This window comes from Gasterosteus aculeatus, chromosome X (genome assembly GCF_964276395.1).
Source record: "Gasterosteus aculeatus chromosome X, fGasAcu3.hap1.1, whole genome shotgun sequence".
Classification (NCBI taxonomy): domain Eukaryota; kingdom Metazoa; phylum Chordata; class Actinopteri; order Perciformes; family Gasterosteidae; genus Gasterosteus; species Gasterosteus aculeatus.
In genome coordinates, this window is record NC_135698.1 from 20697748 (window position 1) to 20723178 (window position 25431).

At 47.3% G+C, this 25431-nt stretch overlaps 1 protein-coding gene across 1 annotated transcript in view; it reads right to left on the reverse strand.

Moving 5' to 3' along the window:
- plxnb2b (plexin b2b) overlaps positions 1-23504 on the reverse strand; it is a 97640-nt gene extending 74136 nt beyond the window's left edge. Inside the window, exons 1-2 of the mRNA XM_040162607.2 lie at positions 22982-23504; positions 22732-22863 (exon numbers count right to left, since the gene is read on the reverse strand). The gene's annotated coding sequence lies outside the window, so the exon portion shown is untranslated. The remainder of the gene's footprint in view (positions 1-22731; positions 22864-22981) is intronic.
- Positions 23505-25431: the final 1927 nt, after the last annotated feature.

Sequence of the window (25431 nt, forward strand, 5' to 3'; positions counted from 1 at the left end):
GGCGCCCGCTCTCCCACACCGCTGCAATGACAGCAACAGGTGTGGTGGCCAGCAGACACGCAATTACAAGGCTGGAAAATGTGCGCTTTGTGACAGAGACCACGGCAGATCAGAGCGAGAGGGCTGGAGAAGTGGGAGGAGAACCGAGTGACGAGGAAGAAGATACAAACTACTGAAAGCCCCCGGAGAGAGAGAGAGAGAGAGAGAGAGAGAGAGAGAGAAAAAAAGAGTTCCGGTCCGCTCCTTTCATCGCAAATCCCTCGCCGGCGGAAAAAAATGCAGCAGATGAAAAAGCAACACATACAGTAGCTATGACACACCTGTTGTTTTGCAGTAGAAATACCGCCGTACACGCTTTGGTTGTCTGGAGAGACATCGCTTACACGCGTGTGCAACAATGAGACAAAGGGGTTCTTATTTCAATTCAGATTGGGTGGGGCTGTTTGGGTGTTTTGGGACAGGTTGCGCTCAATGAGCCCTGACAGAAAGACAGTTTGGTTTGTGTGTGCGTGCGTGCGCGCGCACGCTTGCCTGCATTGCAAGTGTGCATATCCACCTGGGAGCTCTGCTTGCATCCTGTGATGGAAACCTCAGCGGCGCTCCAGGGGGGGGGGGGGGGGGGGGGGTAATAGCGGCGGCTTCATACTAGCTTTCCCTCATTTTCCTGCTCTCCAATTACGGGCCTTCGATCAGGCTAAAGTAATGTTTACCCGCTTTGCCGCCCGTGTAGCAATAAGTGCTGTCAGAAGGCCTGCACGCTCGGGTGGAGAAGAGGTACTGGCCCTTTATTCAAAACAATCTGAGGGATAAAAGATCAATGGCCCAATTCAGGCGATGTATTGGAGGGAAAAGTTCACAAACATAGTGAAAGATTATGAGAGAGAAAGATAAGAGATGCATGTGTGGACGGGGAGAACGGACCGAGGGGGCATGCAGCTCATCTGTGTGCTAGTGGCTTATTGATCGGTGGAGACACACAGCTCCCAGCCATTCATCACAGGCCACTCAGGCCCTTAGATAACTCCTATGATAGTGCCCTGCTACTGAGCAGCTGCAACTGCAATCCATTATCCTTCAAAGTAAGGCCCCTAGCCTGGGAACAGGCCTGGGGAGGCAGCTGGGTAAGAGGCTGGAAGAAGGACTGAAATGGAATTGGAAAAGACCAGGCCTATGGTTAGGAGCCTGGGGCTAGTGTATACAATGGGCTGGAGCTAGGTCTTGAAGGGGCCAGGGATCTATGAGAAACTATGGCAAAAACAGCGGGTACAGATATGAGAAACCGCCTGTTTGCACCATTGTTTTGACTTCTCGGCCAAGCGGTATTAGTAAAGCTGTTTTGTAGCGGATAATACAAACTTCCGAGCGACAGGCACTTCGGAAAACTGCTGAGGGGCTGTGTACGCGAGTGTGTCCAAAGACAATTCCCAGGATTGGGCAGGTGAGGGGGGGGGGGGATCAGCTCTAATGAGCCATGCAGGGAGAAAAGAGAGGGAAGGGGGTCGGAGTCAGGGCAGAAAAAAGGAAGGCCAAAGAGCGAGGGAGAATGACAGAGTGAGACTGATGGACTCAAGAGCCAGAGACAAGGCCCCAAAAGAGCAATTACAGGAGCTCCAGAGAAGGTGTGGGCCCAGCCCCTAGGCGTCGTTTCACACAGCACAAAACCCTGCCAGACATGCACGTGCACGTGCACACGCGCACACACACACACACACACACACACACACACACACACTGATCTAAGCAAAACCTCTGATGAGCAAAAGCCACAGACGGACAAAATAAGAGAAGTTAGGTTTAAGTCAAACCGAAAAGGAAGCACAAGGTGCGAGCACGCTCAAACTGGGGATCATCGTGATCCAAAGAGCCCCCATGAGGTGCTGCCCTATGTGTTTTCAAAGCAACTTTGTGTTCTTGTTATAACCTGTTCCCTTAACAGCATCGCTTGAGACAGAAGCTGAAACTGCAGGGCCGAGGGCATCCATGTCGATCGTCCTCCATGTGGCGAGGCCTAAACAAAACTGAAAAGTCTGGGCAGCCCTGCACCTCGGTGCCCGTCACAAACACAAGTCCAAAATGGCTTCTGAAGGCAACCGTTGCCCCACATTACCCCACCTCCGCCACTTAAAGGAGAACGACGGGCTGGAAAGAACTAGCAAGAATGACGGGAGAGAGATGCAACCAGATAAGGGGGGGGGGGGGAAATTAAATGAAGAGAAAAGTTCTCGCGCACCGGTATGCACCATTGATTTCCTATTCTCTTGGAAACATTTAATGAGCTTAAATAGGAGCCTCGTTTGACACTGCCACAGTGACTCGGAGGAGCCTCCCAGTGAGGGGAAATCGTTCAGCAGCTGTGACGGCTACCAAAGGGGGATGGACGATGGAGGGGGGCGGGGGGGGTGTAATGCCAAAAAGCAAGAGATGTGTGCCAGACAGATGTTGGATTATTCTGGGGAAATGGTCCGTGGGTGGCATTACTTGCCTGGTTCCGAAGGAGGAAGCGGGGGAAAGGGAGGGATGGAAGAGAGCAAGACGGTGGAGGATAAAGGTGATCTACAGTCAACAACGCTGCCTACTGTAGTTAAGCAGGTGCTTACCACTCACAACAGGCACTTGTAGCACAACAATAGTGGACTGATTGACAGCTACTGCTCCACTGCAGCGTTTCACCTCATTACTTCCTGGATGACCTCCCTATGAGGCATTCAACAGATTCCTTATGCTTGGCAGCCATCTTATTTTTGCTCTCTTTACTCCCTATAAAAATCGGCAGGAAAACTATTGTCACTTTGGAGAGCAGAAGTCCTAAAGGCGCTCTGCCCACTCGCTGCCGCTGATGAGGGCCAACTGGGAACCATAGGAGCTCGCTTTATGAAGCTGTCTGGCGGCGTCAATGGACTCAGGGTCCAGACACCTTTTTGCGGGCAATCAATATAATAAGCGTGGAGTCGGGCATGGCTGTAAACTGCAGGGGGGGGGGGTGCTCTTTTCACCAACTGCTGTGAAAGGTGATGTGTATGTGGAGGGTGGGTGTGCGAATGTGTTTAGGGCTGGAAAATAAATAGATTTCATTGAATTTACTACTTTGTACTATTCACTTAATCTGAACTTATTTAACTCACCAGGAAGCTCGTAGTTCAGTGGTGTTGTATAATCAATACAAGAGAGGTAAGAGACAACACGGGTAAGTAAATACACACAAGAAAGATAGTGAGGTAGGTATATCTGCGAGGTAAATGTGGAAGAAAATACATTCAAGATTAACCGAAAACAATTTAAAACTTCATGATATCAAAAAAAATGATCAGTTTATATATCACGGTAAAAATGTATCATTGAGATAGAGTCAAGCAGACAAACTCTTAGTCTTTGGGCACTTATTTTCCCACTGTCTGAAAAGCGATTCATGGTCAAAACGTATTAAATAGATGCACTCTGGGCTGCAGCCCACGTACAAGGAGATATTTGCATTCGTGTCTGCATAAATGAAAAATAAATACACTGTGCTTTCCATACATTTAGGACGACTTTATACTGTTGTGCTACTGCTAGGTTTAAGTGTCTCTAAAACATGACCAGCTCTTAATTACTCAGAGTGTTTACGAGCATGTAAATATGTGCATGAGTAATTGCTGCTGGTGCGTGGTAAGCGCCAACGCTTTCAACTCGGTCAAACATGTTTTCTGGTTCACAGTAGCTTTGAAATTCCCCCAGTGTCTTGTTTCTTATATTAGCGGGTCAGAAAGGAGTCCTTCAGTTGCCGACCCTCATTTGTTTCCATCCCCGCTCTGCACTCAGCCGAGGGGAGTGCGGCTGGCTTGTAACACCTCTGAGGATCTATCCCGACAGATCTCACAGAGCTCTTATGAAGGCAAATCAGTCAAAATCAGGTTGATGCGCGCGCGTAAATAAACATTCCCGATCAAAAGTCGGTCTCGAGAGAGCAAAAGTCCTTATTTGCTCGCTCGCGAAACCTGAATCTGCACGCTCGCTGGTTTTGACGGTAAGGGGGCGGAGTCAGTCACCATGGTCTCTCTACATCTAATTGGTTACCAACCCCGTCTTTGGATTGGCTGAAGTTATGCATTCACAGAACTATAGAAGCCCATTTACGGACTTTAAGACCACTGCGTCCGGCTCGGTGAATATCTTGCCAACTTTCAATACGGATCGATTTTTGGAAAATCGAAATTATGACAAGTCAAGATGATGAGAAGATATGCGCAGGCTCACAGTTTCAGACTTCCCGGTTCAATAGCTTGTCAGCGAAACCTTATCTCACCGGGACGGACCTGCCAGGGAGCCGGACGCAGTGGTCTTAATGTGCCGAAAAGTTGCACCGATGGGGAATTATTTTATTTTTATTCAAATATATCTTGAGCCTAAACATTCACGTGATCCTCTGGTGACTAATTAAGGCAAAAGCAGAACAGACTACCCTTTTTTCCCTTCTGTAGAGTTCCAGCAGATACACATAGGCAGGCGGCCACTCCCTCCCTCCCTCCCACCCACTTACAAACAAACAGACACACCAAGTACAGGAACTGGAAGTGACTAACAACAGCATAAGGACAACAACTTGGGAAAGGCGTAGTGGTGAAGTGCCCTTCACAGCTTTCTCCAATGTCCCCAGCTGTCATTTCCAACAGTCTTGCTCAACGTAGTACCATCGAGAAACTATTTCTCTGTGTCTTGAATCCACAGGCCATCCTCTATACGACACTATGGCCCATTCTCTGAATCATTTATATATAGCCTGTGGAGAAAAGGTCATTATTGAAACAGAAAGCTATATTTCATAATTGCGCAACCACGCTTCTATCCCCTCAGTAAAATTGGCTCTCCAGAATATATTCTCTCACTCTACATCATCTCTCTTTATCTCGCTCTCTTGTCTGTTAGAGAGGGTGATTTGACAGGCTGACTGTCTCTCCTGATGCAATAACCACCCTCCATTTGTATCTGAGGGTGCATTAAGTAGACAGTGTAATCAGCCTGCACAGGGAAACGCAACGAGCCTCGCCAATCGGCTGCTTTTTAGAACTCTTTGCTGTAACGGCACGCCATTAGGCCACAATTAGCACAGAGCACTGTGGGAAAAGAAACCTCTCATAGACCTTTAACAAGCTGAGCGGATGGGTGAAACAAGGAGACTTTCATCCTAAATCCACTGTTGTTTGAAGCACGTAATCTTATTTGTTCACACTTTTTGTGATCACAATTTTAGTGTATTTAAGTTATGGATTAAATATCTACCATCCATTACCATTAATACACACACACACACCCCCCCCCATACGTACACATAGATATGCGCACACACACAAAATACGGAAATAATAGTAAATTCCAGATTCCCCCCTATGCCTGATTTTACCTATACGTGCCAATTTCCCCAACCACTACTCCATCTATTGTCTAAGAAGATGGAATATGGGCCATCATACTTGGTCTTTTCTAGTTGAGGTATTCTTTACCCTGGCTATTTGTTCACACTTGATGGTGAAGCCAATAGGAAGAACTTCATAGCTGAAGATTACAACAACCAATATCCAGTGCCATGAAAAAAACCTGATTCCATTAACATTTGACGGTAGATGATTTCTGAGTGATTCGGAAAACCGTAAAAGCCTCCCGCCAGACACTCAAGAGCATAATACACCTAAAAAATAAATAAAAAACACATTCAAAAGCACTGCCTTATCATAAATGTAAGGACTTCCCAAAACAGGGAGGTGAGTTTTGTTGGAGTACCCCTGTGATGAAGGTGCACTTCAGGTGAATGTGTTCACCCAGTGGAAGAGGCAGCCTTCAAGAGTTCAGCACGCACAAACACATTCCCTCCCTCGGCCTTTCGAACAGTAAAGAGAGATGCGTGTCCCTCTGGTCATTTGTGGCATGCCGGCAGTGGGCAGACACAGATAAGAGTTTGCATTGGTGGCGGCTGACACGCTGTGATTATCTCCCCGCTGCTGGAACTGACGTCCATCAATCCAGGCGGCCAAGAGGACCGGGGCCGGCCGACTCAATTGTAGCCCGAGACGGGATTTTTATGATTCAATGACCCCGGAGAAAAAAAAGTGTCAAGTGTTTCAAATGTGTTGTCGTACTAGTGCACTCGTGCATTGTGATTCAGATTCACAAAAGTGCAGCAGTCTCAGCAGTACAATCACTAGCACATATGTCAGCACACACACACACACACACACACACACACACACACACACACACAGAGAGAGAGAGAGAGACTAGCACCTGACTTTCCAGGGCTCCCTCTCAAGTCCCAGTCTGCCTTCCTGGCTCTCTCGCCACCTTCCCCCTCACCTCATGCTGAATGTTCTGGACACGAAACAAAGTCCACACACCGGAGTGAGCCACAGGAGAGATGGCGGAATGAAAGAGGGGGGGGGGAAGAGTGCGTCGAGGAGCACATTCTTTCTACTGAGCGCCATCTGGTAGTGGAAAGGTAGATAAACAATGACGTGAGCCGCATCCCATCTCCCCGCTAAAGCCCACGCGCACGCACGCGCACACACACACACACGCGCACGCGCACGCGCACGCGCACACACACACACACACACACACACACACACACACACACACACACACACACACACACACACACACACACACACACACACACACACACACACACACACACACACACACACACACACACACACACACACACACACACACGCACACACGCCACCGATCCCGAGCAGTGCGCCAAGCATTGTCAGGCATTCGCTCTTATCAATCATTGGCCAGATACTGAATATAAGCATGAGGCAAACAAAAGGAAGGGGGTGAGAACAAAAATGGAGAGGAGCCGCAAGCGACAATGAGAAACACAAATGAGACGATGGCTCTGAGCCACCCGTCCACGCGGCCGGACAGAGTCTATTTAATCTGGTCAAGTCTGCCCCAAAATCAAAGCAAAGGAATAAGACAGCCGATGCCCGCCCTAAAAGGAAGTTGCTGTGGAATTGAATGAGGGAATATGGGGCTACGTTGCATTGTGATAGACATTCTGACTATTACTCCTGGGGAACTCTTTATTTAAAAAAAAAAAAAAAAAAATGTCCATTTGCATTCACTCTGCTTGTGAGAGGAGCCCAGGGGGCAGCGTTACTCCTGAATTCATCCCTATCTTTTTTCTTAGGTCCTTCTGGCGTGCAATATATCATGGTAGTAACACGGAAAATTGTCCTTTCAGTATATCGGCAATAATAACAAACAAAATCCATACAAGAGCATAGAAGTAGAACACTGATGAAGAACGACAGCCGGAGGGATCCTCCCTGTGGATACTACTCCTCTTGGGGAAACCCTGCCCTAGAACAGTGCTTAGCTACACCTGAGTAAGAGTGAGACGTATAGAGGACACAGTGGGGATGACATGGAGGAAGAGGGCCAAAATGAAGTGACTTTGACAGTTATCCCGCAGGCAGCAAGAGGAGCTGCACCTGTATGCACCTCGGCTCTGCTTAGTTCAGACTGTTCCCTCGCCCCCCTGCACCCCCGCGCGCGCACGCACACACTTTCAGCTTTGCTGGCACTTGCAGACACAACAGGGGGGAGGGATCAGGTGGCTGGGGCAAGCAACGAAAAGAGAATGAGTGGGGGAGGTGGGTTGACAAATGAGTCTCGTCAGGTAACATTCACAGACGTGGAGGAAAAGAAGGGAAGAAGATAGGTTAAGGGAGGGGAGGGTGTCTGTCTGCCCATATTGGTTCACCAGCAAAATTTTCCTGCCCTGATTAGAAACTGCTGCAGTCAGGAAACGGGAGGATGGAGGCACTTTGAAGGAGGAGGCATTTAGGAGTATGTCTGACTGAGGACACAACAAAACATGGCCTCAGTCTCTCTGTCTGGGATACTTCTTACCATGACGGCTCTGATCAAAAAGAGCAGGAGGGACAAGGCAGATGAAGAGCCCTGGAACCATCCAAAGGCCTGGAAATTTGGGTCATATTAATACAACGACTGAGGAGAAAAGGAAATTGAGAAGAGACTGAAGACTGAAAGGCTGCCAAAAAGACAAATTTCATCCCAACACGACCAGGGTTGGGTATTGAGAACCGGTGCCATATTGGTACCGGTTCCTATACGGCCGGTACCTACCGTACCGAAAAACAACACAGATTTCGGTGCTTGCTTTTAGTGCCTGAGCCGATTGAAAAACTTTATTTACACTACTTTGTTGACGCCGTCCCCGCAACAGCTAACGATAGCTACCGCTTGTGCAGCTACAGTAGCTAGCTCGCCATCTGTTTAGCGTTTCCCCTCCTCCTGCAGACACGTGACTCAAGCAAATGACAGGAGATGGTTTGATTCTTTCGTCTTTATTTTACGCAGCAAAGCTAAATACACAAATAAGTCATGCAGCTCTTCTGTGTTGCACCTGCTGCAATCATGACATCAATACATCGAGAAACGCAAGGAGCGTCGATCCAACATAAATGCTTTCAATATGTTGCATATCTGTAGTTCCTGCAGTGAGCATACATCTAAAATTAAATTAATTTTCCCCAAATTCCAATGAACCAATATGCACCCTTTTGGCTTTTACATGGGGGAATATATTGTTCTAAAAAAACTTCTGAATTTCATCAATTGTTATGTGCTTTTAATAGAAAAGTATCGGTTCAGGCACCATTATCGTTTTAAAAGTATCTGGTTAGCACTGGTATCAGAAAAAAACTGAAACGATAGACACAACCCATCACGTATGGGAAACAGGAGCTTCTTTGAAAATGAAAAGAACATAATAAACTTTTATGGGATTCTAGCTAAAATTAAAGCACAACCCTTCCCCGTTATTCAGCACTTGATAAATGCACACTGTCAAGTCTGTTATTAAACACCAGAGAGACTGGAGGGTCCCTGTGCCTTGTGCAAAACTAATTAAATCCAGGCATGTGTCTGGACAGTGGTGTACCCCACACACACACACACACACACACACACACGGTTCACACTTGTTCTCTTGTAGGCGCACACACACAGCCTCTAAATGGGCAGTTAACCATGTCCACGGTGCAATCAGTGCCAGGTGATAAGCCGTCACTCCACTAACTAGGCCAGGTGAGCACAAAACAACAGCATCTCAGCCTCAATTTCCAAATCCAATGTGCTTGACATCAGATTTTTTGCAGCCATTAACCCCCGGCGCCTGGTTATTCTCGCATCTCCCAGTTCCAGAGCACGTGTTTTTCCTCTTTCCCCTACTTGCGCTGCTGCAGGTGATGATGGTAGTTAGAGCTAGCAGCAACCAATTAATCTTTCTCGGTGAACATGTTCTTGCTTTTGTTAGATCTGCTGCGCGAAATTGTATGAGAGGTGCAGCTGTACAAAAGAGGGCTGGTGACACTTTCGTTCTCTTGGTCTTCCTCCCCGCTCCTCTCCACTTTTCATTCTCATACTTTGTGAGCAAACAGCTGGGCTTTTTTCGCAAAAGCTATCATTATGGCAGCCTACAGGCATGAGAGCTGCACTCCAAATCGCTGATGGAAGCCAGGCTAGCCGAGTCAGAGTGGGATATGAGATTGCACTGGCGAAGGTAGTACATGGAAGGGGGGGGGGGGGGGGGTGATGCCTGACAGATGATAAACACACAAAACCGAACAGCCATGCACACGTACAAGTACAGAAGGGCATGAGTGTGTTTTATCTTAATTTAGGCCGCCTGTCCCATTGTCTTGTAATCACAGCGTGCTTAGGTTACATCAGCAGCTCCCCAACAGTCTCTAAAACACACAGTAGTGACTAATCATCTGGAGCAGCATGTCGCAGATCAGGATGACAAAGCGTCCCATGTCCACCAATACAGGCTAATGCCCTTCTCTACAGAAGGTTTAGGCTGCATTGTAGCCAACCCGACAGGTCTGAAGGTGTGGGGGGGGGGGGGGCTGGCTTATGACCTGGCTCAGACAAGCATGGACAGGGGAGGAAGCAAGTGACATCACAGATATGGTTGACATACTTAGGCTAGCTGCTAGTGGCTACATGGAGGTGACAAGTCTGTACGTGCACTCTATTTCAATAGCAGCTTCCCAAGTCAAGGGCAGGGAGAGGGCAGAGCCAAAACAGAAGAGAAGAAAAACATTTCAATGGGACGCGGCTCGTTTCTGAAGTGAAAAATCCGGTGTGTCTAACCTACAGGGCTTTGCTGAAAGCTCCTTGTCGTTATACATTAGCCGGCAAAGGCGGGTGCTGGCCATGGCCCGTCGGAGCAGTCGATTGGGGTGGTAAGGCTTATCCTCCAAATGCCTGAACACTGTGGAAGATTCTTCTAGCAGAGGCTTGTTGCCGGCTGGCTTGATCCAGTTAAGTCTGCTAGTTGCGGCAAGAAGGGCCCGATTTTACCAAAGCCAGGTTCAGAATGTGGGATAAGGTTGGATCAGAGCCAGGAGCCATTAGTGAGCCGTGTGTCTGACACAACAGGCAGAACACAACATTTTCAAAAGGCGAAGAAGGACTTGAGCGGAGCCGCGGTGAAGAGTGCTAGGCAGCTGTTTCATTCAGGCCCTCTGATAACAACCCCCTGTCCAGATTGGCTACTGCAAACAGAGTAGGGCAAAGCAAGGCAGCAAGAATACCAATCACTTCTTCGATAGTCTACACTGAGCTAAGCAAAAACTTGAGCTGTGGCATTCTCCCAGTAATTTCTTAGCTAAAACCCGTTGCGATTCGATGGGGGCTGCTGCAGAGAAGAATTGCTATGCACTTACATGCATTTAGGTAATTGTGGACAGTATGGTTAATAAGCAGAAAACACTTAAGCTATCCGGAAGGGCCAGCAGTATGAACAGACAAAAGACAAAGATCTAGCTAATGGCCCTCGCCGTATCATTTACGGTACAGACCCGAGCCTGAGGGAGATTCACACAGCGGCTCCAACAGGAGAGTACAAGGGAGAGTTTCTCAATGCAAGAGATAACATGGGGTAAGTCTTGTGAATAAGAAAACAAGTACAGAGGGCGGAAAGAAAACTCAGGGTTATTCAATATTTTACTTCCACTTAGTTCCGCCAAGTCAAATTCCTTGTATGTATGACATATTTTGGCAATAAATGTTTCCTGATTCCTGATTATAAATATAAATATAACCAAACAGTTTGGGAGAAATGTGACCAACGGATGGCAGTCCTGGCCCCCTAATAGCGTAGTCTGTATTCTCTTTGGCACAAAAAAAAATCCTCAATGACAATGAATAAAAAATCCGTACAATAAAAAGTGATTTAAAAAACTGTTGGGAAACCATCCCGCTTTAAGTGGTGCTTGATGTTAATCAGCCGTGGATTCAAGTGGACTGTCCACCTTTCACATACTGACCATTGCAATCACCAAAAACAACATGCTTTTACATCGGTGACTGTGGCTCAGTCCCATTAAAAACCCATCACACCCACTACTGCCACGCTACGCTTGCAGCGCACAAAACCCATATTATAATTGGCCCTACTACAGCCCTTACAGACGGGCAAATCGGTATAGGCTATGCAAAGAAAAGAAAAAAATAAGAACTCTGCAGCAACTGGAAGAGACCCAAACTCCAGTCATGTCTCAGTGACAATCAAGCATGAAAAATGATTTCCAAACATTGGCAAGAAGTAAACAAAAAAAAAAAAACGACAATCCGTCGGGTGAGCAGGGATGAAATAGAAAACAGGGGAAACAAAACATTGTACATTGCTTTCTTCGGGAGGCAACGTGATGGCACACCGCCGGGTGACAACACACACCATCGCTGCACATAAACAGAACAGAAAGGTGCGGTTGTGGGCCGGACATGCAGCGGGGGCCACGACCATGTCATTACCCCAGCCAGCGAAGAGGCCCGCAGCCTGGTATGCTGAGACTTTGCGGGAGAGAACGTTTGCTGCAGGAGGTGTTTGACAATGAGAGAAAGATAAACAGAAACCGAGGAGGGGTGGGGGGGGGGTGGGGAGGGGGTTAGACTGTGAATGTGTACGAAAGTGTGACTCGAGTGTGTGCACCATAAAGGCTCAGCTGTAGTTTGAGCCAGAGCCGTGGAGATGTTTGTCATACCACAACAAGCAGCGTGTCTGGACTGGGACAAGAGAGAGAAAATGCTAGCACGGCTAGCACGGCGGCTCCATGAATACACACTGCCTGCCTTCCCCCCCCCCTCTCTTCAACACAACACAAACTCCCGGTTTATAAAAAAAAAAAAAATATATAAGCAGAGTAACTGATTATCACAAGCTAGAGACAACGAAACCTCTATCAGTCCTAATTGTTTCTTGGTGTGACATGACTACAGATAAAGGAAAACTATAATTGATATTCTGAACTGAATTTAGTTAATTAAAACACTGATTATTCTGCACAACATACTTCGACAACCAGAGGCGCAGCACTGCCCTTTAGAAAAGGCTAGCGTTAAACCAAATTCCATGGAGGCCAATGTTTTTGGCAACACTGATAAGAGGGGGGGGGGGGGGGGTCAGGATGATTCAATGATATGTAAACAAACACAAAAAATGGGACAATGGTGTCCACACGAGACAAGCCCCAAACCAAGCATTGTCGATTTGTTTTCTGCTATAAATGTCAAGCTTTATTAAGTGATTGAGCCTGACTGGGATAGAGACTGAGCGCGGAAGTGGGGATCCGTGTATGAACTAATTGTGATTTCATCCCTCTGCTCACGGAGAGGAACTTGATGCCAAACCCTCCTACCAACAAACTCTGTATAGCAACAAAACTAAGGGTAAAAAAAACAAACCTTGTGTAGGAAAAGTTTACAGCAAAAAAATAAATAAAATAAAAGTGCCCTGTAATTACAGCAGCGAATCTGGGCTGAAGGGTTTGTGGATTAGAAAGGTTGGACACTGAACAAAAGGGGGCCTTTGCTTACTGAAGGCCTGGTCTGGGCACATAGGGGTGGGAGTTGAAGACAGCCCACTTAATGGAAGTGACAGTCGGCAGATACGCGCCAGTCCCATCTACCCGCAGCCTCCTCCTCTGGCAGCCCGGAAAAAAGAGGGAAAACATAAAAACACACGCCCCCCCCAACCAACCCTCCATCTACAGATTACGCACAATGCACCCTAACATAGCAAGAGGGAAGGAGGGGATGTGATGGGTCGGGTGGGGAGTGCTGCCAGGGCCTGCTGTTAGATAGCGTGGTTATCAGTAAGAGCGAGAGAGGGAGAGAAACAAAGAGGAAGTTTACTGCCGTCGCTTTATCTGGAAAAGCATTAAACTGAGAGGCACACATGGGATGAGGCAGCGAGAGTGAAGAGAACAAGCATTCAGAGGAAAATGGAGAAACTGTCCAAAGTCAGGCAACCTTCAGGAGCATCCCGCGTCTCTAACTCAAGTCACACAAACGCGCTGTGGCCTTGGCTAAAAGTCATCCCTGGTTCATGGTTGCTGGCTCCGATAGTAACGCGTTCAAGGGCCCGGGCTCCTGCCGACCCAGAAAAGCGGCTCGTCGGGCGATCGCTGCAGCTTGATATGCAGGAAGAGAGGCTGTCACTGCGAAGGAAACTGAATATGGCCTTTGATAAAAAACACAACAAGACAAAGGCAGCCCATTAGGCCCGCGATAGAAAGAAGCAGAAGAACACAGGGTCAGACGACGGGGACTGTGTGCTGTCCTCGACCCTGTCAGACGGGCCTGAGGCCCGCGGTGAGAATGAGCGTTGGACGCACCGCCGCCCAGGTGTAAGCTGGAGGGGGATGAGAGGGATGCCGATGAGGGCACCACACCTGCAAGGCTGCAAGGCTCCAAGGCTGCCCGTCGGAGCCCACTAATCAGAGAACTTAACCGCTGACCTCTCCACAGGCGCTCTACCCTTTAATGAGATCCGTGCCTTTGATTCGTCCAGCCGCCTGGAGGGCGAGAGAGCGATCGCGCATAATCCCCTCAGACCCACACACACACAAACCAACTTTGCCAACAGTAGCTGGACACTTTCGGAACCACACATTGCTGTGGACACGGACACGAGAACTGTACACAGTTGAAATAATGAGCGCTCCGTAATCCAGAATGGCCACGGCTCCCGTTTGTGTGCCCACGCATTGCACAGAGGAAGTTGATCCACATGCCTGACTGCAACACGCGCTGCCTGAGCACTGAATCCAAGCAGGCTAATCAGCGCACGCAAGGACACATACAGACGTGCGTCAAGCCCGGCTCAAGGTCACAACACCCACCTTGTTAAGAGAGGGCGAGGGAGTTGCAGGTGAGATTGGATCCAGACATGCTTGCTCACAGATAGAATTAAATTATTGATCAGCCAACAGATTGTGTTATGAGGAATTTATGGATTCATGCCTGGGTTGTCCAGCCCCCTCGGGCTGAGAGACAAACTGTGTGTGTGTGCGTGCGAGAGAGGGAGCCGCAGAAGCATGGTGGGGAGCGCCGTTCTAAACTCAAATTATGAACTATGGGCGGAGTGTGTGGTGGGAGCACGCACTTAAGACCAGACCGAAAAAACAGCGAATCGATCAAGCAGGCTGGGGGGGGGGGTGCGTACAGCAGGAAGGCCACACCCTCGCTGCGCTGAGAGCTCCAACTGCTCACACACGGAGTGGCTTTTTCATTAGCACTCAGGCAACAGCGCAATCCGCAGCTCTTTATACCAGCATTGGTCAGAGAGGAAATGGGATTTTTATTTGTCTAAGCTCAGCGGGTGGACCGCCGCTGCTAATAATGAACTGAAATGCAGGCCACCGTTTTACGTTTTGAGGCGCATGCCGTTAGACAAAGTGGTTTATAGCGCTGTACCAACTAAGAGCACAACAACGCCGAACATTTCAACACTTCCTTAATATATATATATATATATTATATATATATATATATACACACACACACACGGGTACGAAGCATGAGGAACTTACACACCATTGTTCTGGTCATGTTGCTTTATCTATGAGCTTTAAAAAAAAAAGGACCAAGCAACATAGCGTCTCTAAAGAAAAAAACCTGACACAGCTTTATGGTCACACGCCATTTCAGACGTGGTCGGGTCTCACAAAGTCAGTCACACTGATCTTACAGGCGTGGATCAAATATCCGCTAACTTTAATCCTGTCAAATCAGATTTCCTTGACAGAAGAAAAGGTCAACTCTATTGTTTTGTTCACACTTTGTGTGCAGAACAGATGTGAGGTTTTAAGTTGCTGTCGAAGTGTGGGGGATACTGTTTTCTTTTCACGTCGGAAGGTGGAGACACACATCCGCATCCGATGGGAGCAAGATGTTTGTACATTTTTTTTCCATTACTCAAAGAGGGGACACTTTCCATATGACTAATTAAACAACCGACAGAGGAATGCTTGATGACATGCAGACGGCAAAGCACGGGCTTAGGGAAGTGAGCAATGAGAGACATGTGAGAGGAAGTGTACTGCAGATATCAACAGGGAGGATAACAGGGGTATTAACTGAGGTCTGGAGTGGTGGACAAATGGCTACTCCAGTCGGCACCGGTCCAAAGGCAAACAAGCAGTGCCACACTGAAACGGCCTCTTACACCCCACTTTGCTTCAATCTGTACACACTACACCATGACAAACGGGACAAGGCCAAAGGAAAGAAGGGGTAAATGTCTCCTGGTGAGATTTGGAGATCAAATTTGGCAGGTTGTCTTCTGTAGACATTGGAACTGCAGCGTGATTCCAGAGAACTAGCCAGGAGCATTAAGCTGTTCGCAGGGTTAGGGGGGGGACAAAGTCTTGGTAATAAGGTTCTCTAACCCCAGCAGCAGATCTACTCAAACTAATGACTGTAATTAAAGAGCCTAGCTCCATGGAGGGATCAATGACGTGGTATCAGCCCAGACAGGACGTGGAACAGACGTAGCTAAAGCAGAAGGAAGCGTCCACAAGGCTGACTTTTTAAAAGATCTTACAGGCTGTATAAATGGGATCCTTGAGTGGTGGGCCAGCATCTGTTTTAAAGGCCTGTAAATATTTAGGCATTCTTACGGGGGCATGTGACGACTACTCTGATATAATTGCTTCAAGGACTGTCAGGGGCCGAGTGCTGAGCAGCTATGAACACTGATCTTTGAAAATGTGAAAAACTGAAAACGAGTGTCAGATATGGGTATGATCATCACATGTCTGACCCACTGCATATGCAGATACCATGTCTACGTGATTTGCAGACACCAGCATAAAATATATCTAACAACTTCCTTTTTTTCACATAATATTTGAGCAGGCTTACCAAAAGTCATCTGGGCAGCTCGGAGGCTGCCCAGATGAGTCAGTAAGGAATAATGAATGTCAGCACGGCCGTGTGGATTCCAGACTGCAGCTCGGGGGCAAGTGCAGACACCCAAGACATAGAGCCACGATGACACCTCCCCAGATCTGCATTTCAGGAGACTTTTCTGAGCCCAAGGCAGGTTTGGAGCACGGAGATTAATATCTACCTAGACTAGAGATGCCCCTGGTAAGAAGAGACAAAAAAATAAAGGGTTGGGGAGATATTTAGTTATGGAGCGTCCAAGAATGGAGAGAAGGAAAGAGACACCGTTCTGCTGATAAAGGGATCCAGACAGTGTTTTCAGAGTTGTTAACATTAACAGGAAGTTGTAAACATGTGGGCATTGGTGGGTACTTCCACAGGGCTCCGGCACAAAGGTCGTTGTTGGGTGATGAGGCATAGCTAACATTCCTGTTAGAGCACAACAGAGCCGGAGGTGCACTCCTGCAGGTCTGCCACAATGCCCCAACACAAGGTCAATATCAAAGTAAAAGTCTGACTCATACTAAAGCCTAGTGTATGCTTCTACGTTTTCAGAGAGACGCAAGGACACGCAGCCGCAAGAGCCCCTTGCGCGTCCCACAAGGCTGCGATTGGTCTGCTCACTACGTCCTTTACGGAGTCTCACATCTCCGTTTTCATAGCCCGATACGGCCATTATTAAAACGAAGAACGTTTACGGGAGAACGGATCAGATTGAAGAACTTTTGTGGGAAGAAATGCGTAAATATGAGCGCTTCTACAAGCCGTCATTGGCGGACTATGAGGACGCCGGATGGCCTCTGATTCATGGAGGGAGATCTCCACAAACGAGGGGAACAAAGTCGTGGAGGAAAATACGGGAAAAATGTGTCCTTGATGAAAAGCAGCAGTGTGGATGCACGGGGCAATAAAGTCTATGATCAATAAATAAAGCAACCAGCGACTTCCACACACAAAGACGTGGCTCTCTAGGTCGTCTTCAACAGAACACGTGACTCCACCTGTTGTTCTGGAGGTGAATCGCTCTGCAACACACGCAGGACTTTACAACCAGGAAGTGAAACCAGCGCGTCGACACGTAAAGACGCAGAAACAGAAACATGCGCCGGCCTCACATGAGCCTGCAATAAAAAGAAAAATGAAATGTGACAAAGCTCACCACCTGACTGGATTATCTCACTGCAGCAGCTGTACATATTTTCCCTTTATACCCGTTTCGTTGTATTTTTATTGTATGTCGATTTTTATTGTTTTTCCGTCTATATTCTTCTTGTCTTTTTTCCAGGCTTATACTGCCGCTATGGGCCACTAATTTACCCTCAGGGACCAATAAAAAAATTGATTTAAAAACTTAAATTCTACCTTCAACATTAGCAACCACAAATGTTAGCGACCAGTGCTCACTACAAAATGTCAGCCTCTAAGGTTGAGGCAGTGTTATTACTGCTGCCACTGTAAAATGGTCTGTCAGCTTACAGATGAGAAGCAACAGAGCCGGTGGCATTTAACTAGATTCCCAGTAACTTTAACAATTGCTGTATGAACAGATTTTTAATAGGTCCCTCTTGGATCATAGGCTACCGAAAGGCCACGATACCCACCACATTTACCAGAGACAATGACATGACACTGACAAAGAAATGATTTCATTTTCATACACCATTTCATTATGCACTGTAATAAAGGACGACAACCTCGCCTCTGCTGCATTATCCCCGCTTGATAATAATACCGTGGACCAAGTACTGATGCATATAAACTGTATAAACTTTTTGTTTGACACGCAGCCAAACGAGAAACATGTCATTTACAATTACTGGTGAACTTTATGCTTTCATTCAGCATTGGTTTTCGTTTTAATGACCGACTGAGTGCTAAAAGTGGCCTCAAAGCTTCACACTGGGAAACACGGGAAGGTATGAGGAACATTTTATCTTTCCCCCACAAAACCTTGACTGACTTCTAATTTGGATTGAGACAGACAAGCAAGAGATAGACAACCAATATCCAGCAGAGCTGCCACCCCATATCCATTTCCAGCTGCCAGCAGGTTTCAGCAGATGCCAGAGATAATAAGGTCAGCATATGCTTCTTAAAGATGGAATGCTGCCATTTTTTATTTTACAACACCCTCTGCCTGCAGAATTTACGTGATTGTTTCAAAAATCTGTTAAAAACAATATTTGAGACAGTTTCAGTGGTTCAATTAAAAACGTATACAAAAACATTTCCAAAAAAAAAAAAAATCCAAAATCTTTCATAACACTTAAAATTGTAAATGACGCACTCACACAAACACCTGGCAGGTAATCTGTAGTGTAATGTAAAAGTACATATAAATGGCCGTTACTTGCATTATGGTAATTCCAGTGGTAAACATTTTTCCAGTTACTTGTTTGTTAGAACAACGCATGAGTGTATTTTTTTACAGCACCATGTATTTAAAATAAGGTTGTTCAGAGTCAAACTCCTAATTCAAGGAGGGTCATTAAAGTTTAGACTCTCACAGAACATTCCCACTGAGCTTTCCTCAGTTGGCCACATCGCCACACCCTCTCTCCTTGCTCTCCCAGGTCGGTGTGACCTTCATCTCCAGCTGCCACCAACCAGTGCACTGACCCTTCATGCATCTGTCACCCGCCAGTCCTGGCTAAGGCTCACATTCAGCACTACATAATTAATCGCACAGCGTGTCTACCAAAAAATAAATAAAAAATGAGGGACAATACTTGACTGGAACTACCATATTAACATAAACCAGCTGGATGTCACATTAGCTGTAAAGCGGGGGCGATAATTAAAAATGATCTTGGCATGAAGGAGTAAATTGGTCAGTTTGAGGATTAACTGTGAAATGACTTGGATGAAAATGAATTGCACCCTCTGGTGCCTTAGCTCGAATTAAATGGCACTCAACATGGAGCAACTCAGTTATGAACAAAAAGTGTATTATAAGTGGAACAAGTGGCTCCACACAGTTTCCATTAGCCTCCGCTATTCTAATCCGGAGTCCTTTTAACCAAAACCTCAGTGAGAAAGATATATCACTGCCGAATTCGGAGCAGGACATTGAGTAGACACAAAGCGTCCACTCGTCTATCTAAGTCTTTCCATCATAAAGCAAAGGTGTCGGTGTAAACAGCAGCCCGTCACATTGCGCTGATTGAAGCAGGCACAACCAACTTCCCTGTGAAGCGTTTTAATGGATAGCGTTCGGATAGGAGATGCGTGCCAGCCTCAATTACGAAAAGCAAAAATAAATAAATTAGCTTTCCCACTCTCTCATCTGCTGCCAATTCATGCCTCGAGAAGGAAGCCTTTGACTGAGATTTCCCGGGATGGGAATCAAGGTGACCCCTCGCTTTCATCGCTGCGGATTCGTTTTCAGATACCTGCGTCTGTGCAGTCTGGCTGAAAGGAAGTGAACTTTTGCCAGTGGCCTGAGCGGGTTGACATGCCTCCAGTGAGCAGGTAGCATCAAAAGCCTCCGCTCCACTATGTGTCTGTGTCAACCTGTCAGTTCAGCCGCCATGGGGAAGCGGGTGAGGAGACAGAGGCAGATTTCTGTATTGTGCATCCATCACTAGTGTTCAATCCTCGACTACAAAAACTCACATCTGCTGACAGCCAACACCGCGCAACATGCCTTTTGAACAGCAAAGGACATCATGTTTTCCTCAGTTAGCTGCCCCCCCCCCCCCCCCCCCCCCCCCCCCCCCCCCCCCCCCCCCCCCCCCCCCCCCCCCCCCCCCCCCCCCCCCCCCCCCCCCCCCCACACCTTTCTAAACCTTACATTACGTGGCCCGTCTCTCTACGCTCTACCTTTATGAAAGAAAAAAAAAAATGTCAGGATGTTTCATTTTGACCACAACCACTCAACCAAGCAATTAATGCAGCTCCCTCCCCACGTGAATCATTTATCTCTTTCAGGAGCGTGAGCACGTTTACAATATTCATCATGTTCCTCTTACTCGTGCTCCAAGCACAGTGTGGGCAAAAGTCACAGTGGTTAAAAAGGTAGAAGTGAGGGCCGCAGCGGTAGGAAAAAAAACTTTGAGGGCTGGCGTTGGAGAAGAAATCAAGCGATGACGGGTTGAGTGCACGGACATGAAAGACAGTGTGGGTTTAGAACATGTCACGGTAGTTTCAGCGAGGTAAAAGGTGCACCCCGCCGAGTTTAGACTTGGACGTTAAATCTGCCGCCTGGGTCGGAGACGTATGAATGGACCACTTTAAACTCTGGATTGCAGTGGATCTAAAGAGGATTGGCTGCCATCTTCTTCAACAGAGCCCACCCTCGTCCCCTGCTGCCCGGGGAGTAAAGCAATGCGAATTAGCATGATCGCACTTTGGAGGCTTTTCAAACATCAGCTTTGTTATTTCGGATCTGCAGCACACAGAAGCGTAGACGTGTTAAGTGGCGACGGTGTGACAAGTGAAGCTCTGACAAAGCTGTATCGGCGGAAGAGGGCGGGGCAAAGAAAGGAACGGGGTTGAGGGGGATAGTTCAGGACAAGGTTGTGAAGTCCAAAAACCCTGCAGGAACCAGATCAGACATCCACCACAGCATGACGTCCCTTCATCACAGGATAATCCTCATGACATGAAAAGACGTGCCTATCTCCAAATCTCTACTCCCTAGATTCTTCAGCCACCTAATGCCCTTCACGCATCTGCCCACTTCCTTCTGAAGTCTTTGTGTACTTTAGATAAGCAAGAGGAACAAGATGATGCATCTGGGCCGGTCTCATACTCGCCATACCTAGGACCAATGACTTTACAAAGTCCGGTCCACAGAGGAGGGACATTGGTCGTACGGTGCACAACAGTCTGCTTTTCAACGTGAAAGTGGGTCTCACGAACAATGCTATACAATTATTATTTAGATTAAATTGTATTTTTTAAATAGGGCCAGGACAAAAGAAGATTAACTTGTAATTTCAAAATGAAACATTTCTGATGGACCAATGGCATTAACATACCGTATCAGTTTGTTTGCCTCTGCTTCTCCATTTACGAGCTGCAGACAGGAAGCATGTGATTGCTTGTTGATGGCAAGGATTATGGTTTTATTTTCAAAATGAAATTGACAGAAGTCAGTAATCCAATGCAAAGCAAACAAAAGAGACTGGGGATGAGTTCAAATTAATTTGACCCAAAAAAGAAATGACAGCGCTTTCTGAAATGCGGCTCATGCTTCCAGGAGACAACATGGTTTAAACTGTACAACACAAAGAAAAAAAAAAGGAAAAAAAAGGACAAAACGAATTTTTGGCTCCCTTAAAACATGCAGCAGCTTAACGGGCGCCTGCTCACTACCTCCGGTTCTCAGTTGGTCAGAGGGTATTTTACTGGATCCGAAAATACTCAGAGCGGATTTAGCCACAAAGTTTCATTTCCAGCGTCAGCAGCCTATGACCAAAAAGGGGGGTATTCATGGAAATGCCTGCTTTGTCGTTACTTCCTTGGTTTCCCTTGAATTACAGCGTTGGCGTTTGCAGAATGCTGAAGCACAAACATGACCTGGATGAGAAAACTTGCCTCTTCCCCTGCCCTGAAAAGGAGCATCCACGCTGAAGAAGCGTGGTACGCTTGTTCTTCAACCCTTGTGGCGAGTGAGCAGAAAAACATTTATCACCACTCTCTTCTGCGCAGATAAGGTGTCTCTATTTATTCAGAGTGGAAGAGATAAACCCTGAATGAAGCATTGTGGGGCACAGCGAGAGATACAGGGAGGGAGGGAGGGAGGGGACAGACAAGGAAGCAGCTTGGGTTTTCAATTGCTTGTATGTGTCCATGTGAGCAGATGGCATCTTTTGGAAGCACCTCAGTTGGGAGACTGCAGGGTTCACACCCCATGCTCTAGCTCCCCTACAGCCCCCCCCCTACAGCCCCCCGCACTAATCCACTCCCACTGCCGGACGGCTAGTGTAGGGTTATCTAATAGGAATAATCCCCAGGAGACGCAGCATCCCATGTTAGCAAGACAACAAGGCAGGACAGAGGTCCGATGCTAGGGACAGAGAGACACAGGGGGGGGGGTTGAAACGGGGACATGAATGGTGCCGGTCTCCTTGTTCTCCGCGCAGATAGAGAGGAACAAGGAAAGCGGCGAGACCCTCTGCTACTTGTTGTCCTCTGGGCTGCTGGTGGGCAGCTTCACGGTCCGCTCACGGGGACATTGGTGACCCCTCGGGGGGAATTGTTCGGGGGGGGGGGGGGGGGGGGGGGACTTTCCCTTTCCTTTCTTCAAAACACGCAATTGTTGAGTCCAATAGTGTGGGACAACTTTTAAGGTTTCACTGACACATGCCCACCCAACCAACACGACTGGAGACATTAGGAAGTCTTTAAAACGCATTTCGTGGTTGTTGCGTTTGTTTCTGTAAAAGTTTTGTTTTCTTAACATAATCTGAAGGATCGGTAGGAGCGGCCGTGTAAATACACAATAAACAGTATGTGACGTGCGGAGCAGCGCTCCCTTACCGTATCGACGGGCGTCTTGTTGGCTTTTAAAACTTGGACCTCATGTGCATAAATAAAATAAAAAGGCTTTGGAAAAGTGCCGCAGTCAGTCAGCCTTCTTTTCTGGGATCCAGCAGCTTTCCCGGAACTCACCTTGGAGGAAAAAACAGCGAAGAGAGAAGTTGCACAAACGCGAAAAGTGGCAAAATTGAAAATGGTGAAATAGCAACAAAAAACATAAAGAGTCCGGAGTCAAGTTCACGTTACTCACCCCACGCGTCCCGCGAGGGGGGGGGGGGGGGGGGGGGGGGGAGGTGGAGGGGCACTACTCCGTAGAAAACACGGGACAACGTTACTTGAATTGCCGATTTGTCAATTCCCCTTGAAAGGCGACCCGAGCAACTCCCCAACAAAAGACTCTCCTCTTCGGATATCGGGGACTTTCTCCACGCCCAGGTACCGAGTCACGTGCTCATCTCCAGGTGTGTGCGAGTGTGTGCGCGCGCGTGTCCGAGAGTCTCCGAGAGCCGCGGCTCATTAGGCAACAGCACACCTGTGGGATGCACTCACGCGTCCGCCTCGACTGTCATCGCGTCTGAGAAGCCGGGAGGTTGAACGTAGAGGGGAGTGGAAAAGGGGGAGGGAGTGGAAAAGGGGGAGGGAGGGAGGGAGAGAAGCGCGCACTCCATACCGACGCCACCGGGTACGGAAGGGAATGAATCCCCTCCCACTCCGCGCTCGCAAAGCCGCTGTGCGCGTGTGCGTGTTCCAGACAGAAAGCGGTAGCCAACTAGAAGGAAAAACAAGGAAACAAGCTGCTGTCCGTTGGCCGACGCGGTTCCCAAGGTGTGGTCCGCCAACCCGCGCGGGGTCTGTGGGGTTGCTTTCTCCCGGTCGTCCCCAAACATAAATCCCATCACAAATGATTTGCTACATAAAGCTTCATTGTTCTGCTCCGTGATACCAAGACCTTTGCAACCACCATATTTATGTAATTTCTCTATATCTGACATTTCGACTTAGTACTACTACTTATTTACGTAATGTGGGGGCTTACTTAATGGTCCCGAGAGCATGACTGCGTTGGAGGAGTGCATACAAGCAGCTAAATGGAATTCAGCCATCCTTAATGCTCTTTCTGCTGTGTTTGTCTTACTGTGACATGTTAATGTTAAAATGGCAGACCAATAAAGGTGCAGTAGTTTAGAAAGTTTTTAGTCCAAATTCTCCCCCATGCACTGTAATATTACAGACACAACATCACCTTTATACTATTTTCCCTTTTCTTGTGTAAAAATAAACTAATATAATATTGATTAAAAAATCAATCGTCGGTCGTAGCACCAATTAAAAAAAATAAAAGGACTACAGCTGAATTGTTATTCTGAAAAAATGTTGTATTTACTCAGAACAACAGACAAACGTCAGTTTGGACAGCTGTGGACAGCTGTGCTTCTCGGATGGAAACATTCCGCAACCCAAACTGTTGACAGGGAGGTCTGTCAGTCGTCCAGAGAAAGATGCATCGCTGTTGAGCTTTTCAAATGTCATGTTTTGATCCTTTGAGCATTTCCAACAAGCAGAAGCCTCAACAGCAGCATTATTTGATTATTTTACTTTTTTGCATCACAATTCTGGATCAAAAAGTGATCCTTTGTTGCCGACTAATTGTACTCCGATCATTGATGGTTTACTTTTTATAGTGTTTGTGCTGTTGTGATGACGTTCACCACAGCATGCATCATTTTGCTCGGTTGTTTTCCTCTACTTTTAAAAACAGGTCTCGTTTTAAATTGCAGTTTAAAGTCAGTTATATTTGAATGCAGTGATTGCTACACTTTCACAGTCAAAGGAACAGCTAAATTAAAATACTATATAAATAAACCGTTGCAATTACATTCAAATGAACACAGATTACAGTGAGAAGAGAATTTGGGGATTTGGTTTTAAAATATTTTCAAGTAACAACATTTCACTGAACCCATTTGTACATCCTTACAGGAGTACGGCTGTGTATTAGCAGCCAATAAAAGACATATTGTGGGTGTGCTCGCTGTACCTTGTCGTTAATCACAAGAAGTATCATTTTGAGGCTCTTTAGTCGGGCCAAGTTGTTTAGAAAGAGGAACAATCTTTCATTGCCCTTTAGAATGTGTGACACGCTTTGAATCAGCCATGTTTTGGTCTTTTTTAGGAACAAAAAAGCGACAGGTTACAAGGCTCTCTGATTCCTCTGATTTGGCCAATGTGAATGTAAGTGCTACTCGAGCGTGATTGGCTCTATCCTCACCCAAGAGGTTGCATGAATAGCTTAGATCCTAATATCACATGACGCCGCAAATTGGCACCCTAAGTTTTGTTGCTCCGTGTCATGCCTTGTCGTGTGGCTCGGTGTCAGCTTTGCGAGTGATTTATGGGCATGCAAATGAGGCTGTCTGTCCGGGGAGATGTGCTGCCTTCGCCCAGTGGGCCCTGGAGTGAAGACCGGACGCCGCGCGTGGGTGTGAGTCAGTCCCTAACTGCTGACACAAGCACGGAGCTGGCAGAGATTCACACAGCAAGATGGGGAGATGGCCTTCACAGGTCCTCACATTGACTGATGAGATCAAGGAGGAACTAGGCCAAGCCAGACAAGTGTCGGGCAAACAGACACCCAGAGATGAAGTGAGAGAGACAAACACCTCCCAATCACAGACAGAGGGGGGAGAGTGGAAAGTGGCG